Here is a 27,587-nt window from a genome sequence, read left to right on the forward strand (position 1 = left end):
TCTCAAGAACATTACATATATAGTCAATATTCAATTTCAGAGATTTAATAAATAGAGGAGAGATACCCGTTTCCAGCATGAGCATGTAGTTTGGAGAGTTTGGTGGTAGTCGAAATATCCTTTTCATATAAAAACGAAGCAGTTTTTCAACAGACTCATACTTCTTACTACCCCAAACCTGGGCTGCATACATTAAAGTTGATTCCGCTACTGCTTTAAATACTTTATATTTACTGCTATGAGCTACATTTTTATTACTAAAAACATTTTTCCACGCAATATTTATTGTAGTTTTGGCTTTTTGTAGTTTCTCGGTTAGATGTTTTTCCATACTGTTATTCTTGGTCATAGTAATCCCTAAATAATTGTATTCCTTGACTACTTCTATTCTTTCATTGTTGAATGACCACTGTTCTTGTCCGCTTGCTCTACCTCCACCTTTGCGAAAAACCATCACCTTCGACTTCTCTAGATTAACAACTAGTCTCCAAGTTGTGCAATACACACCAAGTTTATTTATCATAAGCTGTAGTGACTCTGGTGTATTAGCAAACAACACTATATCATCTGCGAAAAGGAGAGCCTTGATGAGAGTCCCAGCGTATTCTACTCCTCCCGGCAAATAATCGGTGATATCGTCGATAAAAAGTGCAAATAAACTTGGACTTAAAATGCAACCTTGCCTTACACCTGTCTTCGTTTCAAACCACTGAGAAATATGTTCGCCATCCCACACTGCTGCTTTTGTTTCTAGATACAGGTTCTGCAGTACACGTCCGAATTTGTATGTCATTCCCAATCTGTACATCTTGTACATCAGTGCATTGCGGTCTATCGTGTCGAAAGATGCTTTGAAATCGACAAAAAAGACATATAGCTTCTTATTTCTGTCCAAAAAGAAGTCAGCGACACTTCGAAGTACAAAAATGTTGTCAACAGTAGAATACCCTTGTCTGAAACCTGCTTCAAATTCTTTCAACAGTTTGTATGAATCAATCCACAATCTAAGTCTACTATGCAAAACTGAAGTGAATATTTTGTAGGACGCATTCAAGAAGGAAATCCCTCTATAATTTGCAGGGTCTAGTGTATTGCCTTTTTTGTGGATGGGAAAAATGAGTGCTTCCTTGAATTCTTTCGGTATAACTCCAGTATCCATGATTATATTATACATGTCCGTTAATCGGTTTATCAACATGTCCGATCCATATTTATAGAATTCGGAAGGTATTCTATCTGCTCCAGCTGCCTTGCCGTCCTTGAGACGTTTTAGGGCTGCACAAACCTCATCCTTCTCGATTGCTGATTCCAATATTTCATTGCTAAAGGCTGGTTGAGCAAATTGCACAATATCATCAGTGGTAGGCAGATGATTGAGCAGTTCACTAAAATGTACTCTTAACGTCTCACAATTCAGGTGTCTATTGATGACATGTACCTTTCCGTTTATTGTTTGAGCTTTTTGCCAAAAATCTCTCGTACTTTTACATAATGTTAAGCTTTTCGCTTCGTTTTCATAGTGAGTTACTTTCTTCTCTCTACACAACGATTTGGATGTCCGATTCAGTTGAAGGTATTTCTGTTTAGAAGATTCAAGGTTATCTCGTCTATAGTTATTAAGCCAAATATATGCTGTTTTCCTTGCCAACATACACTCAGTATCAAACCATGGCTGTTTGAATCTTCCTCTTCTTTCATAGTTATTCTGCCTTGCAGCTGCTTTTTTAATGCAATCTTCGATAGCGTTCAAATTTATGTTTTCATTTATCGCCAGATACATATCTAAACATTTTCTGTATGTATTTGATGTTAACTGTTTCCAATGTAGCTTTGGCATCAATTTTAGGCTCACGCTTTCCTCATTTTCAGTTCGTCCACTGTTATAGTGTATCACAATTGGCATGTGATCTGAAAACGGTACTTGCTCCACCTCAAAATCAGTAATAACTGAGTTTCACCTCTCTCCTGCGAGTCCATAGTCAATTACAGAACTTCCTTGTTTTCCGACAAAAGTATGTTCACCAAGTGGATCTCCATCACTTGTTCCATTGAGAATTCGGAATCCAAAAGAGTTACAAAGATCAAGTATTTGATTTCCTTTATTATTTTTTGTCTTGTCCTTGGATTGTCTCACTATATCTCTTCTTTCGTTTTCATCACCTTCTGTTGTACCCACTCGTCCATTCAGATCTCCTACTATCAGCAAATTTGAGGCGCTTGTTCCACACATAATAAATTCTTTCACCTTGTCGAAATCTGAGTCCCAATTGCTGCAGTTGATATAGCAGGGTATGATACTAAAAGTTTCTCCATCTAATCTTATATCTACATAGATTGTATCGTTAGAAGTCTTAAACAAGTAATTGTAACTCTTTAATTGTTTATTTACTCCGAATATGCAACCTCCACTTGCTCTCCCTTTAGTATGACATCTTATGGCGTGGACGATTTTTAGATCAAAGTCTTGGAATTTCTTTTCATAATTGTTAAAGTTTGTTTCAGTTATAAATGTTTCGTATAAAAATATAATTTCAAATCTTCTTATAAAATCAAAAAAATCAATAAATAAACTCTTATTACTAAGACCAGAAATGTTATATGACAAAATTTTAAATTTTTGTATAGTGTTTGTAACATTAATATTTTGTACATTAAAACTTTTTTTACAATTTAACTGGCAGACGGCATTATTATTAAAACAAGTTTCTATTACCCCCAAGAGTTTGGGAAGTACTGATATTTGTAGCCAAATTATTTTCACCACCTGGAACGTACCCACTGCAGCTGCCACTGCCATCAATTATTTGACGTAACAATGACGTTCCGCATTCGCCGTCACACATCAAATTGTTTTGGTTGTCAAAATAAAATGCTTTATTATCAACAATTAATGATTATCCGTGGAAACGTGTTTTTATAAATTTATTTTTGCGCAGGATTTCTGTTTTTAAATTGTTTAGCTTTTTTCTTCTTGCTCGAGTGGTGGCCGGTAGATCCCGATGTAAATAAATACCAGTGTTTCGTAGTGTCGATGAAACTTTTAAAAGTCGTCCAACATCTTCGCTTTTGTGCATTTTGACGATTACATTTGCTTTGTTGTTATTTCTGGACCTCAATACTCTCGTTGCAGCAACTATGTTATCATTTGTTTGCAACAAATTAAGGCAACATTCTTTTGCCCGTTCACCAGCATCCTCTCCATTTTGTATGGGAAGGTGAACAAAGATATTCTTTCGTTGGCCTTGGTCTGTAGCATTTCAACCTGGCGCTCCAATAAACTGCAACGTGAATCAAATTGCTTAACCTGCGCTTGCAAGTCCTCATTCCTTTTTTGTAGCTTTTGGAGTTCCGTACAAATAATATCAAAATCTGCTTTGTTTCATCATTCATCCTTATTTATTCTTATTCATCCTTATTCATCCATATTCATCCATATTCATCCTTATTCATCCTTATTTATCCTCATTCTTCTTTATGCATATTATTCATCCTCATTCATCATCATTCATCATCATTCATCCTCATTCATCCTCATTCATCCTCATTCATTTCCACTCATCTATTCATCTTTTCTTCACTAAGTAAATATTCCCCGTCATCCTAAAGTAAAACCAACTAAATCAACAATTTCGCTTTTACAGGACAATTTTCGCTTTTACACAAAGTTTTCGCATTAGGCTTTTAAGAAATGAAAGCAATTTAGTATAGAATTATCACCATGCTATATAAATATTTATTTATTCATCTAATCAAATTTAAAATCAAGTGTTTTTGCTCTTAATGGCACTTTAGAAGAAGTCACATCTGTTGTTTTATTGATTTAAGGGTGTCAAATTTTTTATTCCACGAATTTGAGTGTTTGTGACTTTTTGATTAAATTTTTGTTGAAGTCATTTTTGATGGAATTCAAATAAAAATCTTACGAAACATGACTTTCGGCATAAGTTTTTTTTTCCTTTAAAAACACAAGAATTTAAAATTACAAAAAAAAAAAACCAGAAAAAAAGAAAAGGAAATGTTTGATTTTGTTTAGCAAAAGTTTTCAACATGAACATTTATAAGTTTTTAAGAGGTTTCAATGTTGCTTTTTTCAATGCTGAAAATAAGCGTCACGTCACTTCTGGACATCCTTAACAGTATACCCTAGGACCAGTTAAGTATAGATATTCTTTCATAATAACCTGATTAATGCAAAAAAAAAACACCATGGTTTTGATCAATAGTAAAAATAATAGGTGGTTACAATAGGTGCTTTAAGTCCTTAAACTAGAAGCAATGATTCCAAAAACTAAATATTATAAGAACTCAATACAAATATTATACAAGTTTATGTTTAAAAAAACAAATATTACACAAATATTTACGGTTTTCCAATTATTTCAGAATTTCATAACATATTTTTTTTTTTGGAAATTCATAATTAAATTGTTTGAATTAACAAACTTCCAATGTTTTGATTACATATGAACTTGGTCTTGCCTCAAAGCTTGTAACTATTTCATTAGTTAGATGAATTTTACTGTATAAATCTTGAATAACCCAAATTGTGTATTGATTTTCTCCTTACTACCATAAACCATAATCAATTTTACAACACAAAAGTGGGGGTGTTGCGTAACATATATTTCGAATGATATAAACGCAATATATCCTTAAGTTATGGCTTATTTTTCTTTTGGTTGGAAAATTTCAATCTTAAACCCAAAACAAAACTAAGATGGTTTGGTTAAGGTTATATGGACGAAGACATGAGTATAAAAATTTCCAATTTTGAATGTTTTTCATATTATGTTGTATAAATATGAATATCTTATTTGTGTTTTAGAGATACGAATGCAGGATATTAGGGTGGTCCTTAACACAACAAAAAATGTAGGCTTGTATGGATTCAACCATTCACAACAGTTTAGTTTTAATGTTTCCAATACTGATTGATTAGTTAAATATTTGTCAGAAAAAAAATGAGCTACATTCAAACGAGAAATTTTGAGGGAGTTTGTTCGTAAATATAATAGTCTCAATAAAACTGAATTTTTTAAACAGATGGCGCTTTCGGTGATAAATTATTGTATTTTTTATTAACACTAACTTTTTTAAGATGACAAATAGTAATATATCATAGTCGAGTCAACTCACAAATTTTCATTTTAATGTTCAGATAAAATTCTAAGTGTTTCGAGTTTTGGACACTACTCTACGATCACATCCTTCCATACTCGAGAAATGTTTCAATGTCTAAAGGGCAGGGTCAAGTATTATTAACGCCTTTTTTCTAGATGAAATGGTAACATAACAACAAAATTGAGGTAAACAATGATGCACTTACCACAACACCAAAGTTGTATCAAGAAAAACCCAAGAAACTCAAAAATTTGTTGATTGCCGCCAATATGTCAATTTTAAGAGTGGATAATATTGATGGCGCTACGAACGATAAGAAACTCGAGCTTAAGTAAAATTGACAAGTAACATTGATCGTGTGTATCGACCTTAAAAATTAAAACTTTTTAAATTGCTAAATTGCGCTGTCGATACTCGATTAAAAATTAAATCTCAGTCTACAGCAGGATTTCACTTCACCCTTACTGGCTGAACATAATGGATACTTAGCTCAGACTAAAATACTTACTTATTCACTTAAGGTGGCGCTACAGTCCGGGGGAGACCTGGGCCTCAACCAACATGCGTCTTCAGCCAGCTCACTCCCTAGCTACCTGTCTCCAGTTTCGCACGCCACCTGCGCCCGCCGTCCCTCGGGATTGGGTTCGAAGACCTTCCGGGCTGGAGTGCTGATGTCCTTTAGCTCTAAATGACCCAGCCATCTAAGCCAATGGACTTTTATTCTGCTAACTAAGTCAGTGTCGCTGTACAGTTCGTCTTTATATCTTCTTCTTCATTCTCCATCTATGCATACGGGACCAAAAATCACCTGAAGAATTTTTCTCTCGAAGCATCCTAAGATGTTCTCATCTTTCTTTAACAGGGTCCAGGCCTCAGCGCCATAAATGAGAACCGGGATGATGATGATGAGTTTCTATAGATGGTGATTTTAGATACTAGAGAGAGGACTTTACTTCTCAATTGCTTTCAAAGAAGCAGCGATTTGCAAGAGTAATTCTTCGTTTGATTTCAGCGCTGGTGTTGTTGTCTGTGTTTATAGCGGTGCCTAAGTAGACAAAGTCCTTAACTACCTCGAAGTTATAGCTGTCCTTGGTAACGTTTTGTCCAAGACGTCGTTGGTCAATATCCTTTTTTGATGACAGCATATACTCATTGACCACTAAACTCATCATCTTCGCTTCCGTCGCAATGCTCAAAAACGCTCCAATGACATTACGCTTTGATCTTCCAATTACCTTTGGAAGATTGTGCCTCTAGTGTTGACGGTTGAGTTTTGCACATTTCTTTCTAGAACGATGTTGAAGAAGTCGGATGACAGTGCATCGCCTTGTCTAAAACCTTTTTTGACATCAAATGCATCGGTGAGATTTTTTGCGACCTTGCTAGAGCAGCGTGCATTCTCTATCGTCATTCTGCACAAACGGATAAGTTTAACAGGGATGCCAAAACTAGACATTGCTCTGTGGAGCTCTTCCCTATGGATACTGTCATACGCGGCCTTAAAATCGATAAAGAGATGGTGGGTATCGATTTGAAGGTCCTAGTTTTTTTCCAAGATCTGCCGTAGTGTGAATATTTGATCGATAGTGGACTTTCCTGGTCTGAAGCCACACTGATAAGGACCTATCCGGTTGTTGACCAACGGCTATGCAATGAGTTTGCAGATGAGTTGGTGCATGCTCCGTACCAAGCCATCGCCTGCTGCTTTGAATAGTTCGGCAGCGATGCCGTCAGCTCCAACAGCTTTGTTTGACTTAAGTTTAGATATAGCTACGAGTATCTTCACTTCGTCAAGGTCGGGTAGGTGGAATTGTTGATCTGCGTCGCCGAGGTTGAGTTGTTCTATCTCCCTCACAGCGGGATAGCCGTTATATAATTTGGAGAAGTGGTCTTCCCATATTCTCAACATAGACTGCGGTTCTACTACGATGTTCCCTTGATCGTCTTTACAGGCTTCGGTTCGTGGCTGATACCCTTGGGAGTTTTTTTACCTTTTGGTTAAATATACGAACCTCATTCCTCTTGTGACATTCCCTTATCTCCTCGATCGCGCGCTTCTCATGCTCTCGTTTTTTTCATCTAAGATGCCGGTATTAATCTCTCCTCGTAGAGCTCACAAGCAGCTCTGGTTCTTTTCTGCAGCGCCGCTTTTTTGTGTGCCTTGTGTGAAAAAGGACATGGAAATCTTTTGCGATTGTAGCCGTCTAACGTCGAATCTTTTCACAGTACTTCCTTGTTTTGGCTTTAATCGGGATATTAGTAGCCGTACCTTGGCTACAGTGAGGAAGTGGTCCGAGTCAATGTTGGCCCCTCGGAATGTTCGAATATCCTGTATACTGGAGAAGTGTCGTGCGTCGATCGCAATGTGGTCAATCTGGTTGACGGTTGATTGATCAGGAGATTTCCATGTCCCCTTGTGGATATTGAGATTTGCGAACTGCGTACTGGCTACCAGAACGTCTCGCCCCGCAGAGAAATCGATCAGCCTGAATCCGTTGTTGGAGGTGGTATCATGCAGGCTGTATCTCCCGATTATACCACCATATATGTCTTCTCTTCGTAGCTTGGCATCAGACTGAAATAGCTGTCAAAATATTGAATACAAACAAATTCAATGTTACGAACACACCGCAACGCAACTGCAGTCTGTGTTTCAGACGGTGCTGCATTGGTTCACCAACTTTTAACTTCATGGTGCAGCAATTTTGACTTTTCAAAATTTATGAAGAAATAGTGGCAGTTATTTTTAGTGGTTATTGTCGTTTTTTTTATGGTTTACGAACGTGAGGTTTTCTGGAACTTACCCAACAAAAGATTCAAAAACTGACCCCAACAAATGAACACTAAATATGAAATTTCAAAAAGATGCATGATTCATTGCGGCCAATAGAATATCCGGCACTTTTTGACAGCTCTTTATGCAGTTTTAGTTTTAGTTTCTTACTTTGAGGCCTGATATTTCTGTCATTTTTCTAGAACCAGAGCTCTAAACCTTTCGAACCTTAAGTAAAATTAGCCTAACGAGTTATATTTTCTTTTATATTCTTAATTTTTCGTTATGATTTGCAGTAAAATTTAATTTTTCTTCAGCGTTAATACACAAAAATCCTAAGTTATAAGTTTTAGTTTAAATAATTCAACGATAAAGATAAGCCTGGAAAGCCCTTTAACTATACTGTGTTTTTTTTGACGCTATAGAAATTTGAAATGCAATAAAACAAAGATAATGTTTTTTTTTTTTGATTTAACATTAAATTTAGTTTTTTGGAAAAACAATCTTCTGAAATTTTATTTTTGTTTCAGGGATATCACCACTAGGACTATTGACGTCACAATCGGCTGCGGTGTTCCTTCAAACAGATCTTGTAGGCCAATCTACAAGTCTGTAATGCGAAACTATGAATGGAAACCAAACATAATCAGGACTCTATAGCGGTCAACATTGACTGTAAAGTTCTGTATAGCATTGTTTTTAAAGAAGTATAGACCAATTATTCCATCAACCCTAAAGCACACTTAACTGTCAGTTTTTTTTGTATGTAACGATCTCTTAACATACACTTGATGATTATCATCCATTCAACGAAAAGTTAGCTTCATCGCTAAACAAAATTCGAGCGATACGTATTTCAAACAGAACCATATTTTACAAACTAAATATGCCCAATGAAGATTCGTTGCTCAGGCGTCAAGCAGAATAAACGATGGGAAGATTTTTCAGTATTGGCAGATTTTTCGCAAATAATTTTAAACAATTTTCTATCAAAAATGATAGGGAAAAACAGAACTGGGTAAAGCATTCCACATTCTCGATGTGCGGTTAAAAAAAAGTCTCTATTCTTGACAGCAAGTCCGAAATTGAGCTCAAGGTTAAACTGATGTGCATTCAGTATTACGGCTGAACTGTTTTAGGGGGGAAAGCAACTGGCTAATTCGACAGAACACTGTTTATAAAAATATCGGTAGAACAACGAAAGGCATGAAACATTCCGGCGGAGTTTAAGTGATGTAATTGATTCTGTTATAGTTCTATCGCCTATCATTTTCAAAGCTCTTTTTTGGATCCTGTCCAAAATACCTAAACTTGTTTTAGGGGCACCTGCCCAAATATGCGAGTTATATTTAATCTTTGGACGAATGAAGGCTTTGTAAATTACAGCCAGATCAGAAGGGGTAAAACATTTCTTGCACATTCGAAGAAATCCTAAGCACCTAGCACCATTTTTGGCGAGTACTGAAAGTTGATTAGTTTCCTGGATGTAAGTGCCGCTCATGTATAGCGGCATCGAGGGTGGGTTACACTTTAACGATAGGAGACAGCATTGAGTTTTCGAAGCATTAAATTCTACACGGTTTTTGATTCCCCATTGGACAATGCTGTCGAGATCAGAATTTAATGAGCTTATCATGCGCTGCCGTTGAAGTCCACATCCGAAGGACAAGGATGAGAATCTAAAAACGAATATGAAAAGCTGAGGGTACTGTCATCCGCGAAACAATTTAGTGCGTTAGAAGTTTCAGACAACAGATCATTTATTAAAATAATGAAGAGCGTCGGAGACAAAACAGAGCCCTGGGGCACACCACCGTTTATTTTGTGAATATCAGATTTGAACCCGTCCAATACTACTTGAATTGAACGGTCCGAAATGTAATTACTAACCCAACGAAGAAGGGATTCATCAATACCAAATGCACGCATTTTCGATAAGAGAGCCTGATGCCAAACCCTATCAAATGCTTTTGAAATATCTAGTGCAATAATCTTACTTTCTCCAAAACGATGTAAAGATCTGTTCCACTGTTCGGTGAGATAAACCATGAGATCACCAATGGACCTATTGCTTCGAAAGCCATACTGCCGGTCATTAAGAAGCTTCCGTTCTTATATATATTATTTAAGCTGATAATTCATCAGCGTTTCCATGACCTTGGAAAGAAGGGACGTAAGTGCTATTGGGCGATAGTTAGAGTGGGAGGCTGTACAAATGCTGATTTCCTTCTGCTCGGAAAGAGACCTGCAGAGTAGGAAAGATGGAAAAGCTAACGCAGTGGTTTTGTCAGCGTTGAAGAACACCTCTTCAGAGCAATAGGGGGAATACGATCCGGGCCAGCAGATTTGTATATGTCAAGGTCTTTCAGTACTCTTGCAACTGCACGAGTGCGAACGGAGATTTGTCCCATAAAATCGTTCACGCTCTAAAGAACAGGAGGACTCGAGACACTCTCTGGTAGCGTCAAATTAACAGCAAACTGTGCTGCAAGCAAATTTGCTTTATCAATGGAGCTTACGTAGGAAATTTAATTGTGGACGAGCGTTGGAACCGACGATGACGTGGTGTTTCGTACGTTTTTTACAATTGACTAGAAACTTTTACTACCTTTAGGACATTGTAGTATGTTTTGCTTAATTTCTGGTCATGCAAAAATTTGGTTTGTCGAATATGGCCGTTACAAATTTTTCTAGCTTGTTAGAACCTATTACGGTTTTCCTCAGTGCGGTTGGCTTTATAAATCCGGAATCTTACATTTCTGATCCTAATTACCTCTTTACAGCTCGAATCAAACCATAAGTTCTCTTTAGGTTTGACAAATTATACCTTATTCGGGATAAAATGTCTCATTCCACAAGGAATTAAATTTGTAACCATATCTGCGCTGGAATCTACGTCACTATCGAGGAAGCATAGGGACAAGTTAAAGTTCCTGACGAATTCATTGAGATCGTGTGCCAGTTGGCTTGGAAAGAAATTGCCACCTAATTGGGTACTACTGGAAGACTTTTGACAGTTCAGCGAATATTTAAAGAATGTCCAATCATGCTAATCATGTATAACTCCTCCTATTTTTTTATGTTTTTACTCAAAGCTATTTACCTCTAAAAAAACAATACACCTATAGCTTTTTTTAGAACGACTCATTTCTCAAACTGCTTTGATTTTTAAACAAGTGACAAGTTAAAATTTTGCAAGTAAACAAAACTTCTATTCAAAATAAAGATAAAATTAAAAAAAAATTAGAAAAAAGAAAACCACCCTGATGTAGACGTTATCATGTGTTCAACCACCCAAAAAAAGGGAGAGTTTTTCCAAATTTATTTTTTCATTTCCCTGAAAGTTTTCATCATCAGTATAAAAATATTCATAAATTTTGTGTGTTTGTTTTTATTTTTATTTTTATCTACACCCAAACATAATCAACCTCACCCTAATTTTAACCCAAAACTGTTTGATAAGACCTAAAAGTAAATATTACATAAGCTAAAGAAGATATCATCATGAGGAAATTAATGATAAAACTTAGGATATGAACGTGACTTCATTCTGATACAAGTTAAGTGATTCATAGGTATATTTTTAATCACACACAGATTAATATAAATCCTCTAATCTTGATGTGAAAATCTTAATCAGAACATCAAGACTAAGCTTCGAAAAGTATTTTAAAAGAGTTTTCAAGTTCTTAAATTTGATTTTTATAACGACTCTTATAACAAACGTTACATACGCCTTTTCTACTTCATGTCTGCACATTACACAACACATAGTAAACCGTTTGCATAAAATGTCAATACCATAGTTTTCGACTTAAATAAGTATCTATATGTATATCTTTTACAATTTCAATTTACGATACGATACGAATAGGTAACATTCTACCTGTCGAATGTTTACTCACTCGAGATAATACTTTCGATTTCCATGGAAAAAGTGGAGAACCCTACACCAGTTAGTGACGTAGTACATCAGACTTTTGGGTTTTTATTTTGCATTTTTGTGTACTTTATTACGCTAGAAATACTTTTTATTACGAGCTGAGAAGATTGTTGATTCAAAAGTAAGCATCAATTTAAAAGGTATACCTTTACAAAACTTTTAAATAAGATTTTCGTTAATACGATGATGCTATTTTATTTGAATTTTCCATCGTAACTTTACAAAAAACGCCTTGATTTTGTGTAACGTCAATAAAAAAGACTTTCTGTAGAAAAAATGTATGATTGCAGAAGATAAGATTATGGTATCCTATATATATCTGTAACAACCAGTTGAGCTGAAAATTAAAAATTCCTGCAGATACAATGCGCTGTTTAAGGAAATTTGAACTTATGTAAGGTTTAAAATTTGTTCGAAAAATTTAATAAAATCTACAAAATGTTCGGAAACTTTTTTTTATAATAAGTGCCCACTTAGGGAAGTTGGGAAATGTGATAGTTAAAAGATTTTTTGGGCACATCATCGGCTTTCAATTTCTGCATAATGCAATCACTGAGAAAGACATACTCGTAGTGTGTCAAAGCATTCCACATTCGCGTAGTACGGTTAAAGAACGAATCTCTGTACTTGAACGACCGAAGTTGGGCTCGAATGTACACTGGTAAGTTTTCCTGTAGGCGCAAGTATTACGGTTGGATTGCTTGAGGGGTTGAATGCAAATGGCTATTTCTCTAAGCCGTAATCTGTTAAAATAACAAAAAGGGTAACGTTAATGATTCAATCAATTTGAATGTTTTACATTCAAAACTGTCCAAGAAACTTAAGTAAATTGCAGGAGCACCTACCCAGAGATGGAAGTGAATCGTTTTAGGAAACACAAATATATTTCGGAATTCTTAATAACATTGCGTATGTGATACTTCCACAAGGTGTTGTTGATGCAAGTACAACTCGTGGATAGTGGCAAAGGTGGTAAATTATGTTTTAGCGGCATTAATTATCATTAAGTTTTCGACGTCATAAATTCTACTTGATTTTTAATTCCTCAATTAACAATTTAACAATTCGGATGTGGATCCCAAGAGGAGGGTTGTGAATTTAAAAAAGAATACAAAAAGCATAGAGTACAATCGTCAACGAAAGTCTATGGATAAGAAGTTTCAAATAGGAGATCATTAATAAAAATGAGAAAGAGCTTCGGCGACAGAAGAGAGCCCTGGGGCACACCAGCATTTATTTTTTTTTTGTTTCTCAGACTTGAGCTCCCTCCATACTTAGAATAAAGTGGTTTGACAGAGAGATCTTCACATGGTAGACATTTGCATTCAAGAGGATACAAGCGTCCACAGGCTCCCCGTCCTTGGAGTTATGCTAAGGATCTGGCCCTCCAGGTTGGGGGTTGTGCCGTCGGGGTGACTTCCTGGCCACGTAAAAAATACCTAAGTTGCGAAGCACCAACAAGCCTCGGATACGGACGGATTTACTGTTGACAACCCACGCAAACGAAATAAGGACAACGAACTTCGGATCTGTACGTGGAATGTTAGGTCTCTTAACAGACCACGTGCAGCATAACAATTAGCGGAATCCCTAAGCTACTGCAAGGCAGATATTACCGGCATCCAAAAAGTGCGATGGGATGGACCGGGCAAACGCAAACTAAAAGACTGCGATATATACTACGGCGACTGTAACCTAGAACAAAGATAGCGTCTATTTGGGTGTGGATTTGTTGTTGGAACTAGACTCAAGCAAAAAGTCTTGAGTTTGAACAGTGTTAGCGAGCGCATCACGACAATCCGCATCAAGGCTAAATTCGCCAACATAAGCCTAATATGCGCGCATGCCCCAACAGAGGAGAAAGATGAAGATACCAAAGATATGTTCTTCGAGCTCTTGGACAAGACATATGAGCAGTGCCCTGGCTATGACATTAAAATTGTCTTAGGAGATTTTAATGCCAAGCTAGGAAGAGAAGACATCTTTGGTGGCATAATCGGGAGATACAGCCTGCACGACACTACCTCCGACAACGGATTCAGGCTGGTCGATTTCGCTGTGGGCGAGACGTTCTGCTAGCTAGTACGCAGTTCACGCATCTTAATATCCACAAGAGGACATGGAAATCTCCTGATCAATGAACCGTCAACCAGATGAACCACATTGCGATCGACGCACGACACTTCTCCAATATCCAGGGTATCCGAACATTCCGAAAGGCCAACATTGACTCGGACCACTAACTCGTTGTAGCTAAGGTACGGCTACGAATATCCCGATCCAAGCCAAAACAACGAAGAACTGTGAGAAGACGGCTACAATCGCAAGAGACTGCCAAGTCCTTTTCCGATCGAGTCTCTAATAACCTTTTAAGGAGTCCTATGCTTCCTGCATTAAGCATTGAAAACCAATGGCAACATTGCCTTGCAGCCAGCAGAGATGCCGCCTCTGAAGTGCTAGTTTTCACCCGCCCACCACAGCGAAACTCCTGGTTTGAAGACGAATGCCAGCAAGCGCACGCAGCGAAACAGCAGGCATACAAAACGGCGCTGCACAAAAGAACCAGAGCTGCTCGTGAGCTCTACGAGGGGAGATGGAGAAAAAGAGAGCATGAGAATCGCGCAATCGAGTAGATAGAGGTATGTCACAACAGGAATGAGGTTCGTAAATTTTACAAAAAGGTAAAAAAAAACCTTAAATGGGTACCAGCCACGAACCGAAGCCAGTAAAGACCATCAGAGGAACATCGTAGTTGAACCGCAGTCGCTGTTGAGAATATAGAAAGACCACTTCCCCAAATTATATAACGGCGATGACGAACCGAATCCCGCTGTAAGGGAGATAGAACCACTCAACCTAGGCGACGCAGATCAACAATTCCTCCTACCCGACCTCGACGAAGTAAAGATAGCTTTATCTAAACTTAAGTCAAACAAAGGTGCTGGAGCTGACGGCCTCGCTGCCGAACTATTCAAAGCAGCAGGCGATGGATTGGTAGGGAGCATGCACCAACTCATCAACTCATAGTTATTGACGATGGAGAATGCACGCTGCTTTATCAAGGTCGGAAAAGATCTCACCGATGCATTAATGTAAAAAAAGGTTTTAGAGAAGGCGATGCACTGTCATGCGACTTCTTTAACATCGTTCTGGAAAGAATTGTGCATAACTCAACCGTCAACACTAGATGCACAATCTTCAAAAGGTCCATCCAATTACTTGGATACGTAGATGATATTGACATAATTGGAAGATGAAAGCGTGATGTCAGTGGAGCGTTTTTGAGCATTGCGACGGTAAGCGTAGAAGATGGGTTTAGTGGTCAATGAGGACAAGATCAAGTATATTCTGTCATCAAAATAGGACATTGAACAACGACGCCTTGGACAAAATGTCACCAAGGACAGCAATAACTTCGAGGTAGTTAAGGACTTTGTCTACAACGATACCGGCGCTGAAATCAAACGAAGAATAACTTATGCAAATCGCTGCTTCTTTGGACTTAGAAGGCAATCGGGAAGTAAAGTCCTCTCTCGAGCATCTAAAATCACCATCTATAAGACACTCATCATCCCGGTTCTCATTTATGGCGCTGAGGCCTGGACCATGTCAAAGAAAGATGAGGACGTCTTAGAATGATTCTAGAGAAAAATTCTTCGGGTGTGTTTTGGTCCCGTAGGCATCGATGGAGAATGGAGGAGAAGATATAACAACACTGACCTAGTTAGAAAAATAAAAGTCTAACGGCTTAGATGGCATGGTCATGTAGAGCGAAGGGAAATCAACGCTCCAGCCCGGAAGGTCTTCGAATCCAATCCCAAGGGACGGCGGCGCAGTAGAGGAAGACCGCGACTCAGGTTCCGCACTCAGGTGAGTGAAGACCTCAAATAACTTGGCGTGCAAAACTGGAGACAGCTAGCTAGGGACCGAGCTGGCTGGAGACGCATGTTTGTTGAGGCCCAGGTCCGCCCGGACTTTAGCCCCACCTTAAGTAAGTAATTATACACTCCCTCAATACTACTTGTATTGAACGGTTCGAAAGGTAAATTCAAATCCAATCTTTTAGCACTCTGGCTACGGCACGTGTTAGAAAAAATAGTGGACCCATAAAATCATTTATGCTCTAAAGTTCAGGCGCATTCATAACACTCTCTGGTAGAGTTGAATTGTGGGCGAACGTAAATTAAAGAGACTTGTTTTCTCTTAAAAGCTAAGGAATGGAGTGTTGTAAACGACTACCTTTGGCAATGTCTGCTTCGTCGAATATGGGCGTTGCAGGCTTTTTTGGCTTGATGACCTTTAACCGTTTTTTTTCATTTGAATTGGTTTTCTAACCAAAATGTACTTTCTTAGCTCTAATTACCTCTCAGCTTAATCAAGCCATGTGTTTTCGTTGACGCTGATGCTTTTAACCTTATGACCCCATATCAGCACTTTAGTCAACCTTTCTATTAAGAAGCATTTGGACTAGTTAAAGACTATTTAGACCGTCCCAGTTGGTTTTCTCTTTATGGCCAAACGGTTTTCTTAGGAGCTCTTTCTTTAACTGGAGGGTTATGGCCAGAAAAATCAGCTGATAGAACACAATACTCGGATAAGCCTAGTACACTAATGGTGTTCTTATCAGGGTCAGGAGAAAGAAATAAGTTACGATTGTTTTCTGCTCGATGAGAACTTAGGGCTAAGCAAGGTGGTTAAACTCAGCAAAGATCGTAGCACACACTCCTTCGATTCTTTTATTCTTCCCTTAAGCTTAGATGCTATGAAGGAACTTGCTTCTTTTACCCCAACTATATCCAGAACAAGATGAACATAAACGTAACGCAAAATGAAAAGAAACACAGCGAAACAATCATTACTAATCTCTTATATAAACTTCTGAACTTTTTCAAAACTTCAAAATTAAATCATCGACTCAATGATGCAACAAAATTCAAGACAAAATATTAAACTTTATTCTCAAATCTTAATCGCTACTGAATCATCATAAAGATAAGTCGACTTTTTCGTTCTACTAGAGAAGCATATTAACTGACAATGACCAAACGAATTTCAAAAAGGAGAGTTTTTTAAGACCAATCTTATATAAGTATTTTCATCATCTACTTTAACTTGAAGTATTTATTTTTTGAAAAGAGGAAACAAACTTTTTTTTGAAAAAAAATAAAACTTTTCTCTTGGGTGTTCTGCTAAATTGCTATCTGTTTGAAAATTCTCAATTTTGTTCTTTTTTTTAAAGAAAAGTTTTTCCATGTTACGTGTGGAAAGTTTTGTAGTGCGAGATTAAATTTAACAATATTATGACACAATGTTTTTTAAAGTATGTTGCATGGGTTTTGTTTTTACTTTACGTAAGTTCTGTTTATGTAAGGAAGTGTTACTTCACAATATGAACAGAACATATTGTGAGGGTGGGACAGAAACAGGTGCGTTTTCAAAAACACGGTATTATAACTTTTGAACAGAATGTGTCCTGTGGAGCGGTATACATAGCTCTGTGGATCATCATCCATCAGTAGTGCGGTTCTAAGAAAATAAACCCACTCATATTAATAATAAAAAAGTCGCGATGGATGGTTTCACGGGTAAACCATTAAACAGACAGGTTCTTTTCTGCCACATAAACTTTATAAACTTTTCAAAATACAACAACACAGCAAAAGGGATAAATACATTTTAGGAAAATTCATGTAGCGTCAATGTGATAAAACAAGTAGGAGAGTAGGATTGTGGTCTGGTCTCCCAGGAACTAACTATAACAGAACTTTTTAGCAAAAGTTAATGAAAGCACCAACAACCATCATCAACTTTGTGAATGGCTTGAATTTCAATTAATGAAAACATCATATCTGATGCATGTTTTGATTTTTGCTTCCCATAACATTTGTGTTTATAGGTTCAAAATTGACTTTCAAACGAATTCATAAATACTGGAAGAAGGTTCTGAATTTATGACGCATGTCGCTTCAGAGTTGCTGACATATATTTGCTTTCAAAATCAATAAAAACATAATACTGGGAAATATTCGAGTAAGTATTTTTTAAAAAGAGAATTGATTAGATCAGATTTGGTTTTGACTTGCAAAATAATTAAAAATGACTTTTTAGACAGTTTCCATTTGATAGAGGTATAAACCAACTTGTTCGAACATACAGGGATGCCAAACGGAGAGGCGACGGCGCACAGTGGTAAAAGTGGGATTTATAGGTGGACATTGCTTCTAAGCTCTAGAAATACTATTGGTTTTGGTTTCTAATATTGACGATATGTTTGCAAGTTACTCGAAATATGTTTTGCAGATTATAATACTAGGACGTTTTGGGGCAACCGTGTCGTAGCCCTTTATTTACTGTCCGATATGCTTATACTATAGGTAAACAAAAAATAAATAAAATAAATAATAAAACAAATGTGATAATTATTTTGTATTTAAATTAAAAACAATACTTATCAGTTTTACACAACTCAATCAAAAATGTATGTAGGTACAAAAAAAGGAAAACAATATAGGTACTCTAAGCAAAATATAAACTTGAACTTTAACACTTAAAATTTTTGTGTGCAGTATTTTGGATTGAATGTAAAAATAACACTTTTTGCAGGTTTTTAAAATTTTTAAAACTTACAAAATCATAGCTTCAAAAATCTCTGGCCGATTTTGATAAGTGATAGCTCATTACACTCCACATTAAAAAAAAATAAAAAAACGAAAATTAAAACTATACCAACAAAGAAGTTCAAGAAAATAGAAATTAAAATGTTGCTTAAAATTTCTTCAAAGTCTAAAAAACGTGAAAAAAAGTGTAATTTTTTGATTCAATCCAAAAAATCTGCACACAACTTTTAAATTATAACGTTTAAGTTTATATTTTGTTTAAAATACGGAAGTTTTTGTTTTCAAAAATGAAATCAAAAATCTTAAATCGATCTAAAAGTTACTGAGTTAACAAATTTTGAAGCATGAAAAGTTAAAAAAAACGGTTTTTGGACAATAAATTTAAATTTAAATTTTTACTGGGGGAAGATGATTTGTTGTTGTTCCAAACGAGCTGGTCTCCATCATGTGTTTTTAGTTGGAGTGGTACAACACAAATTGAATAGATTCTGGTGTCCACTGGGCTACTTACACCTTGCTCTAGATTAGTAATTTCTTCTTCGTGCTCAAAGTATTCCACTGTTACTTCTTCTCCGTTACTTACCTGATGTACCTTTTCCTCAAATCTCTGTTTGTACATTGAGTGTCCAGAACTACCATCGCAGCCCCATTTGCAATACAATGTTAAATCCGATTTTAAATCACTTCTTTTTAAAACTTCTTCTAAGGCCAATGCAAGACGTTGACTTGTATGGTCCAGAAGGCCTTGTAATGTGACTTCCGCGGATGTGTCCGTTATTTTAATCAAATTTTCGGCCGGATAACATTTTTTTTTTGCATCCAAAATTTTTGGGTAAGACGGATAAATGGGGGACAAACGATCTTTGGCTCCTTTTTGCATAAGTATGTAAGAAAATTTTGAAAATCGTCCTTGAACATACAAAGAAAGAGCCTCTTCTGGAGTATATCGTTCTGGAGAAGATTTTTTAGTCAAACAGGATTTTATTATTTTTGTTGCCCCGTCTGGTGAATTCTCCGTTACTTCTTTCACCAGAGAAGAAGCATTGCGCTTTCCCATAGAGTAGAGGCTGAGAGAAGTAGCATATGAAAGCTCTTCATATGAATAATTATCCACTAAATGTTGTATCCGTCTCTTTTTTTGTTTATCCCCTAGCTCGTGGAATTGTTTAAGCGTCTTACCGCCGCTGGAACTTGGGACACTCAAATTTAAATCTGGCTCTGTGTCGAGGCTCACATTTCCACCAAGCCACTGGGAAAATTTCGTTGTGAAATTCTTTTTACTCCAGTGGCATGTAACCCATTTCTCACGCATTTTCCGTAAGAACACATTTACTTTGACCATTAAAAGTTCTTTTATATGCTCATCATCAATACCTTTTAAAATTAATTGTGCCCTTACATACTCCCGAACAGCAGCATCCTTTTCTTGGGAAGTTTGCTCCACCCATACGTCAAAAAGCTCTTTTCGCTGAAAGGACATTTTTCTTGAAATTCGTGGTTTCTGAAAGCGGATGGTTCTATATGGTTTTTAATTTTTACTGCTCCTACATTCAGCAAACTCAACAACAAGATAGTGAAAACCAGAAAGTGGGACTAGGTGGAAAAAAAAAGTTGCCGCTCATCAAACATTTTTTTATAGGTTAAGTTTCAAAGATTCGAGTTGTTGAGTGTACTAGGTATACATTTTAATTGTATCAGCTCGAATGCTTTTTAATATAACTGTACTTACCTCTGCTAAGATTTTCTGAGAAAAAAAGAAATAGTGGACTTCCAATATAAGGCATACACACTATATTAAAATTACTTATTTATTCGTGGGGTCGTGTAATCAACTTTTTGTTTAAAAGAAAGTACCGTTTGTACACGTGCTATTGTCTCAAACCAGATAATTTTTGTTGTTTCTTACTTGTCAGCCATTTCTAATAATAGAATAAAGTACAGTTAGTCAAATTATTGTCTAAGATTTTTTTCCAAATGTCCACCTAGATTGTGCATTTTGACCACTGTGCGGCGGTGCGGACCTAAACTAGATACGAACAAACCTTGGAGTTACAAATGCGTTCCACACGATCCACAAGGCAAAATCATAAAATTGCTTGTCATTCTATTTTATAATAAAGAAATCGATTGAACAAAGGAGTGGTGTTTTTTCCTTTGTCTTAATAATTTTTACTTTACATATAGATCGATATTAAAGTATTTAATTACACAATTCCCAATTAATTTTAATAATTATACACGGAAACATTGGTCCTTCGAGCCGGATTTGCAGATTTCCCATGTTGGGGACAGACAACAGACTAATGCTGGGCAGAGACAGAGGCCCGCGTAAGCATTTACGAGTCAGGGTTGAGGGTTCATGAGGGGCTGGATAAGTTCCTCCTCTAGAATGACAGACAATGAGACATATTTAGGCACTGAAATATTCGTACACAACTGTTTGGTTATCAAATTTTACACATTTTTACGCGTTGCGAAGTTTAAAATCGATTCAAAGTAAAACATTATGAAGATTTGAAGTTCTCAGTTTGTGCCTAATGGCATAGTGGACTTAAAAGTTGTTTTCTCAAAAATTTAGTACAAATAAAACAACAATATTAGAATCGAACAAACATCCACTGCATCAAATTTCAAGGAAATCGGAGAAGAATAGAATCAATCAATTCATCGTATAGTGAACATTGGATTATTGATTTGTCCCAAAATTAACGCAAGATGAAACAATATTGATTTGTCCCAAAATTAACGCAAGATTTGAATTGGCCGCCATTTGTGCAGTGAAGTGTTGGCAACCCTGAAAAAAAAGCAATTTGACAGCTAACAGTATAGGGTTATTAAAAATGGAGCCTTACACGATAGAACAACGTTTCTTCATTATTAAAGAATATTTCAAAAATAGTGAATATTTCAACAAATGGACCCTGATTTTTCGAGCAAAATCATCCTAAGCGATGAAGCACATTTTCATCTTGATGGCTTTGTCAATCGCCAAAATTGCCGCATTTGGGGTTCGGAGAACCCACATGTGATTGTCGAAAAACAAATGCATCCACAACGCGTGACTGTATGGTGTGGATTTTGGGCTGGAGGCATAACTGGGCCATATTTTTTTGAAAATGATGCTGGTCAAGCAGTGACTGTTACTGGTGCTCGATATCGCGACATGATTACACAGTTCTTTCTGCCAAAATTGGATGATATTGATGTGTCCAATATGTGGTTTCAACAAGACGGTGCCACATGTCATACAGCCCGTGAAACAATTCAATTACTGCATGAGACATTTCGAGTTCGTGTACTCTCTCGTTTCGGTGATCAAAATTGGCCTCCTAGATCGTGTGACTTAACACCATTAGACTTCTTTTTATGGGGTTATTTGAAATCACAAGTATATGTCAACAAGCCCACAACCACCCGTGCATTAAAGGAGGAGATTCAACGCTGCATCAACGAAATTTAGCCACATTTATGCAGAATGGTCATGGAAAATTTCAACAAAAGAGTGCGCATGTGCATGCAAAGCCGTGGAGGCCATTTGTCCGATGTGTTATTCCATACATAACCCTATCCTATATACTTTACGAGTCAATAAAAATATAACTATCAAAAGACTAAAAACGGCGTTTTCTATATAATTCAAATCTTGCGTTAATTTTGGGACACCCTTTACTTTTCATATTCAGTAAGTTAAACAAAAATACGGTACCTCCTCTCGGAGCAAAGCCACAACCACTACCACATCGGAAACTTCTCACTCTCCGCCTCGATCCAAAAACACTTTGACCGCCCAAAAAACTGTAATGAATACGTGTGCAAATAAAGAGTGCAAACATATGGATCGGCAGTGTAAGGAACAGAGCGGCTATATTATTGGTCTTCTTTCCAAACAAATTATCGATTCCGAAAAAAAAGCAGCTTTTCAGCAGCTTTGATTTAAGGCAAAGCAAATGTTCAGATAATTGAACTAGAGCTTCCGTTTGGAGTCACATTACGTTACATTACGTTCTTTTCTTTACGATTGTCAAACGAAACGTGAGGTCGAAACTCCATTGTGATAGCATGCATTGAATTTCTATGGCGAAGCCGAAGCTGAAGCGTGTTTGTGTTTCAGCCATCAGGTTTCCAAAGAAAAACAGCTTTGTTAAGTGTCTCGGAAGATATAAGGAAAGGTATAGACGAGGATAATGTCACATTTTTAATACTCCTCGATTTCTCAAAAGCGTTTGACATGGTAAATCACATGGTAAATACCATGGTACTTTGCGAAAAACTCTTACGTCATTTTAACTTTTCTTCCTCCGCAGTCAGGCTCTTATTGTCATACCTTTCTGATCGAGTGCAGGCAGTACAGGTGAACACAACTCTTTCCAACTTCTTACCTGTAGTTAGGCGTGTTCCGCAAGGTTCGATTCTTGGCCCGTTGTTGTTTTCAATCTATGTTAACGAACTTCCTTCAATTGTAAGACAATGTTCAATACACCTGTATGCTGATGACATCCAAATCTATTTAAGCTGCCCATTGGGACGTATTGAACACTCTGCAGCTTGTATAAATGAGGACTTAAGCTTGATTGAGCGTTGGTTGGTTAATAACTGCTTACTTCTTAACCCAAAGAAATCAAAGTGTCTCGTGGTTTCAAAAAACAAAATTGATGCGTCTTTTTTTCTAGCAATCCTTTTGATTTTTTTTGTCGACTCAGCTAAAAATTTAGGTGTAGCAAAACGCTGATTTTACCTCTGCTTACATACTACTGTGAAAATTTTTGTAAGTCAGACTTCGAGAGTAAAAGGAAATTAACGGTTGCATTTAATAGCGCAATAAGATATATTCACGGGCTGCGACGTTACGATAGAGTTTCGCAGTATACATCCCAACTTCTTGGAATGTCGTTTGAGAATTGTATAAAATTCCGCACAATAACCTTGTTCTCTGACATACTTCTAACCCGCCAACCTGACGATCTTTACAATGAATTAAACTTTTTCAAATCTAACAGATGTCGTGATCTAGTAATTCCGCGTTTTCAGTGTCTAACATCTGAACGTCAGTTCTTTGTCAACTCAGTAAGAATTTGGAATTCATTGCCACGAGAAATAAAAAGTATTAATAACACGAAACAAATTTGTAAAAATACACTGGTCAACAAAATTTTAACTTTTTTTTGCCACATGGACTTTCTCAACAGACGTAGTTGCAACTAGTAATAGTTCTGGCAATTTTTTACAATTAGAGACTGGTCTTATAGCCGAAGATAATTTAGGGTAAATAACAGTATTGTTTTTCTTGTATTGTATACCGTTTATGTCAGTGAGACAAAAATAGCAATCCGAAGCGTGGTCTCGCTGTTCAGTTCATATCATGGGTACTGCAAACAGCATAGGTCGTGCGCCTTTCTTCCAGTCGCTCGGTTGAATTTTTCACACACGTTATGCAACAGACATAAGGAGCCTAGGATTTGTCTTGGTGGGCGACAGAAAAACCAAAACATTGGTGATAACACTACAACACAAGATTCGTAAAGTTCGGTCTTTGTTTTTTGAATGTCAGTTCTCCGCAAACGTAACATAAATAGATAGGATTATTGTTATACTTCCTCGACATGTTAACAAAAAAAAAATGCTAAAACCAAAAGCTGTTAAAATGCAACCACAAATATTTTTAAGGCGGTTTACTTGAAAGCGCTTCTATTAATTTGCTGCGTAGTACAAGTTTTAAGTTATACCGTATCACAACAAAACTGAGGCTAATTGACACTTGACAATTGTGATTTAATAATGAGACTAGATTGACAAACCAAAATTAGCTATCAAAGTTCGTGTGACAAAACCAATGTTGACCAGTGGTATGTAAAACTTGAATTAAAATCAATTATGTACGTAGCTAACATATTTTGGTATTTCTCCTGAAGAGTATCCCTTATAAAACCTTATTTTTTTAAGGTTTCTCAAGAACTAATGGACCGATTTCAATAATCTTCTTTTTTCTGCAAGTTCTTGTCGATGATCAAATTGACGATGATCAAAAATGTCATTTTTATTATTTAAAAAAAAAAAATAATAAATATGTTTACAAAAATCGATAAATGTAAAATTTATATCTATAAGCACTTTATTTAATGCTTACCAAAAATATTTTTAAGAAAAAAAATAAATTTCATTTTTAAATCTTAAAATATAGGAAATATTTTTAAACAGACTTTTTGAAAGACAGTAGCACGTTCTAGGGACCCAGTCGTGAATTTTATTTCTTTCAAAATTGATTTTCTGTTGAATACAAAAGATCTTAAAAAATTAAATAAATCAAGCTTTGAAGTGAATTAACTTTGGATGCTCTAAAACTGAGATTTAAACACGAATTTTAATAATATCCCAAAGTCCCAAAAACAGCAAAAGTGACATTTTTGTTAAACTAATGGCTAAGTGAAAAACATAATAAACGTGTCATAGTTATTGATATAAGAACTTTGAATCTGTTGAGATTTGATGTGAAAAGAGATTCTGAAACGTGTGACTTGTAAGTGCCACACTTTCTTCCCAACTTATTTTCTTACCTCAAATTGTTTTAATTTTAATTTTTTAGAGAAATAATGATCTTAATCTCCATTTCAAGAATCAAGCATTTTTCTCTCTTCAATTTGTAAGTTTTGTTGACTCTTTTAGGGTCAAAATACGAGTAAGCAGACTGATAGCGATTGTAATAATACACTCCCGAAAATTCAGACCGAAAAAAACTACGTCAAAAAAGCAAGTTCTTCATACCAGATCGTCTCTCTTGAATTTTTGTAGAGTTCTACGCATTAATAGAAATGGAAACAAGAAAACAATTTCTTACATTTCTGCGTGAAACTATTGTGTTTTAGCCTTAAATATGGCATATTTAAAAAACTGTTGGAATCTTGGAATGCTTTAATATGTAGTTAGTCATCCAAATAAATTAGACCATACTTTGCTGGACAACAGTGTTCTAAAATTATTTGATTACTAAGGTTGCCACTTTAGCAATTGAAATAACTGTAACTGTAAGGTTAAGATCCACATTATGTTATTTAAATTTAGTTTTCCTACTTTAAAAAAACATTAAGGAACATTTTGAAGCGGTGAGTAACAACTCATCTAAGTGAAGCCTCTCTTCCTGATTAAAAGTCTGGATCCGCCCTTAATTGATCACAGTTCAAATGGATCTACTAATTTTACTTCTGGGTAATAACGATATGTCGCTTGTTGCAGGTTTAAAGGTGTAAAACATAGTTAAAAAAATACAGTCTATACAAGTGTAGATTTTGAAATGCAATCACAGTGAATTGCCTTAAGCCCGACACTGCTACGGTTTATTTTGAAAAGCTGTCACATTGCAACATTTGACAAAAAAAAACTACAACATTAGGATACACGACGGTTAATGGGTGATTTTTATTGCTATTTTCTTTTTGACAGCTGGTTTTGACAGCTCACGTACGTTTTGTGTCAGTGTAAAACAAAAATGAATGCTTTGTTAAAAAAGTTAATCGCGTGCTTTTTTGATTTTATGGTAAGTTTAATCGACCAACTACTGGTGCTGAGGTTAGGTTAAAGTGGCTCCGGATTCATAATCCACCCAATTAGGCCATAAGAAAAGGCCCATTGCAATACCACATGAATCTAGAGAGTTACTTCCCACTATAGTGAAACCATTTTGAGCTTTTTATAAAGCGAAGAAGATATTTAATATCCTTTTTAGCTAGTTCACTAGGATTATCAAAAGAGTAGTCTCCCAGATGAAGTTTGCGTCTTAGTGAAAGAGCAGGGCAAGTGCAGAGAAAGTGAGAGATTGTTTCCTCTTCTTCTTTGTCCATACAGCTCCTGCAGAAGTCATTTGAGGCTACACCAAGTCGTATTGCGTGTCTACCTATAAGATAGTGTCCCGTAAGGACACCTATTAGGGAGCTTATATGAAGTCTGCTTTGAGATAACAAGTCTTTAGAGCGCTTTAGGTCCAATGAAGGCCATTTGAGTTTTGTGGCTGCGCATGTTGGTAAATTGTGCCACCTAGAATTTGCTATCGCGAAAGCTGTTTCGGCACCCAACAATCGAGGGCCATTAGAGATTTGGTTGAGACACGTTCAAGGGATTTGACAGCAGCTTGACTGTCAGAAAAGATGCGGATATCAGGAGTTGATATCACGCTTTCTCTTAGACAGGAAAGAACCTCTATGAACTCTAAAATTTCCGCTTGGCAGGCGCTAGAATGATTAGGGAAGCGGAATGAGATGCTTAGATTAAGCTTTCCAGGAGTTTTTTGTCTTCCCATTCATCTCTGGTTGGAATGGATACTTGGAAGTTTTTCCAAATTTGGGTTTTGGAATAGTGTAGTCTATGTATTTTGGTATAGAACCAAAGAGGTTTAATATGATGGAGTGTCCCATATTGTTGTTGGTCCACTGAGATGAGGCGTTGAGTCTTATGATTGTACTCGCTGCCATTTGTTTGCTGAATATGTCGAGGGGTGTCAGATGGAGGAGAGTGCCCAACGCTGCTGAGGGTTTGGTTCTTAATGCCCCGCTTATGCAGAGACATGCAGTGCGTTGGACTCTGCTGAGTTTGTCGTAGTATGTGACTTTCTCCAGTGCAGTCCAGCATACTGCAATCCCGTACATAAGTATTGGTCGGAGGAACGATGTGTATAGCCAGTAGGTTATGCGAGGTTGAAAACCCCATTTGCTTTCATTTCCAACTTAAGTTTTTGTCCAATATCAGACCAAGATATTTGGCTTCATTGGTAAAAATAAGTGCCTTTTATTGAAGGATGTACAATTACTGGGTTCTTGTATTTCCGTGTAAAAAGGACGAGGTCTGTTTTTTGAGGATTAATACTAAGTCCACAGTGATCAGCCCATCTAGTGAGCATATTGAGTGCGTTTTGGAGGAGGTCTCTCAGTGTATTAGGATGTTCTGGTTCTCCTGTGACGGCGAAAGCAACATCATCGGCATTCCGCTCTGTAGCCTTCCCTCTCAAGGGATATTACTAGTTCGCTAACCACTATGTTCCACAGGAGAGGGGACAGAACAACAGCTTGCGGGAGTGCCTCTACTGACAGACCTTTTTGTGCGAAAATCCCCCAACTTAGAGTTGATGATCCTGCTTTTTAGCATAGGA

General features: G+C 36.7%; 1 protein-coding gene across 1 annotated transcript in view; it reads right to left on the reverse strand.

Annotated features, from left to right (window-relative positions):
- The window catches only part of LOC129944361 (protein vav), a 166,506-nt gene that overhangs the window by 54,025 nt on the left and 84,894 nt on the right, over nt 1–27,587 (reverse strand). The gene's annotated exons all lie outside the window — the stretch shown is intronic.

The sequence above is a fragment of the Eupeodes corollae genome, chromosome 2 (assembly GCF_945859685.1).
Source record: "Eupeodes corollae chromosome 2, idEupCoro1.1, whole genome shotgun sequence".
Lineage (NCBI taxonomy): Eukaryota > Metazoa > Arthropoda > Insecta > Diptera > Syrphidae > Eupeodes > Eupeodes corollae.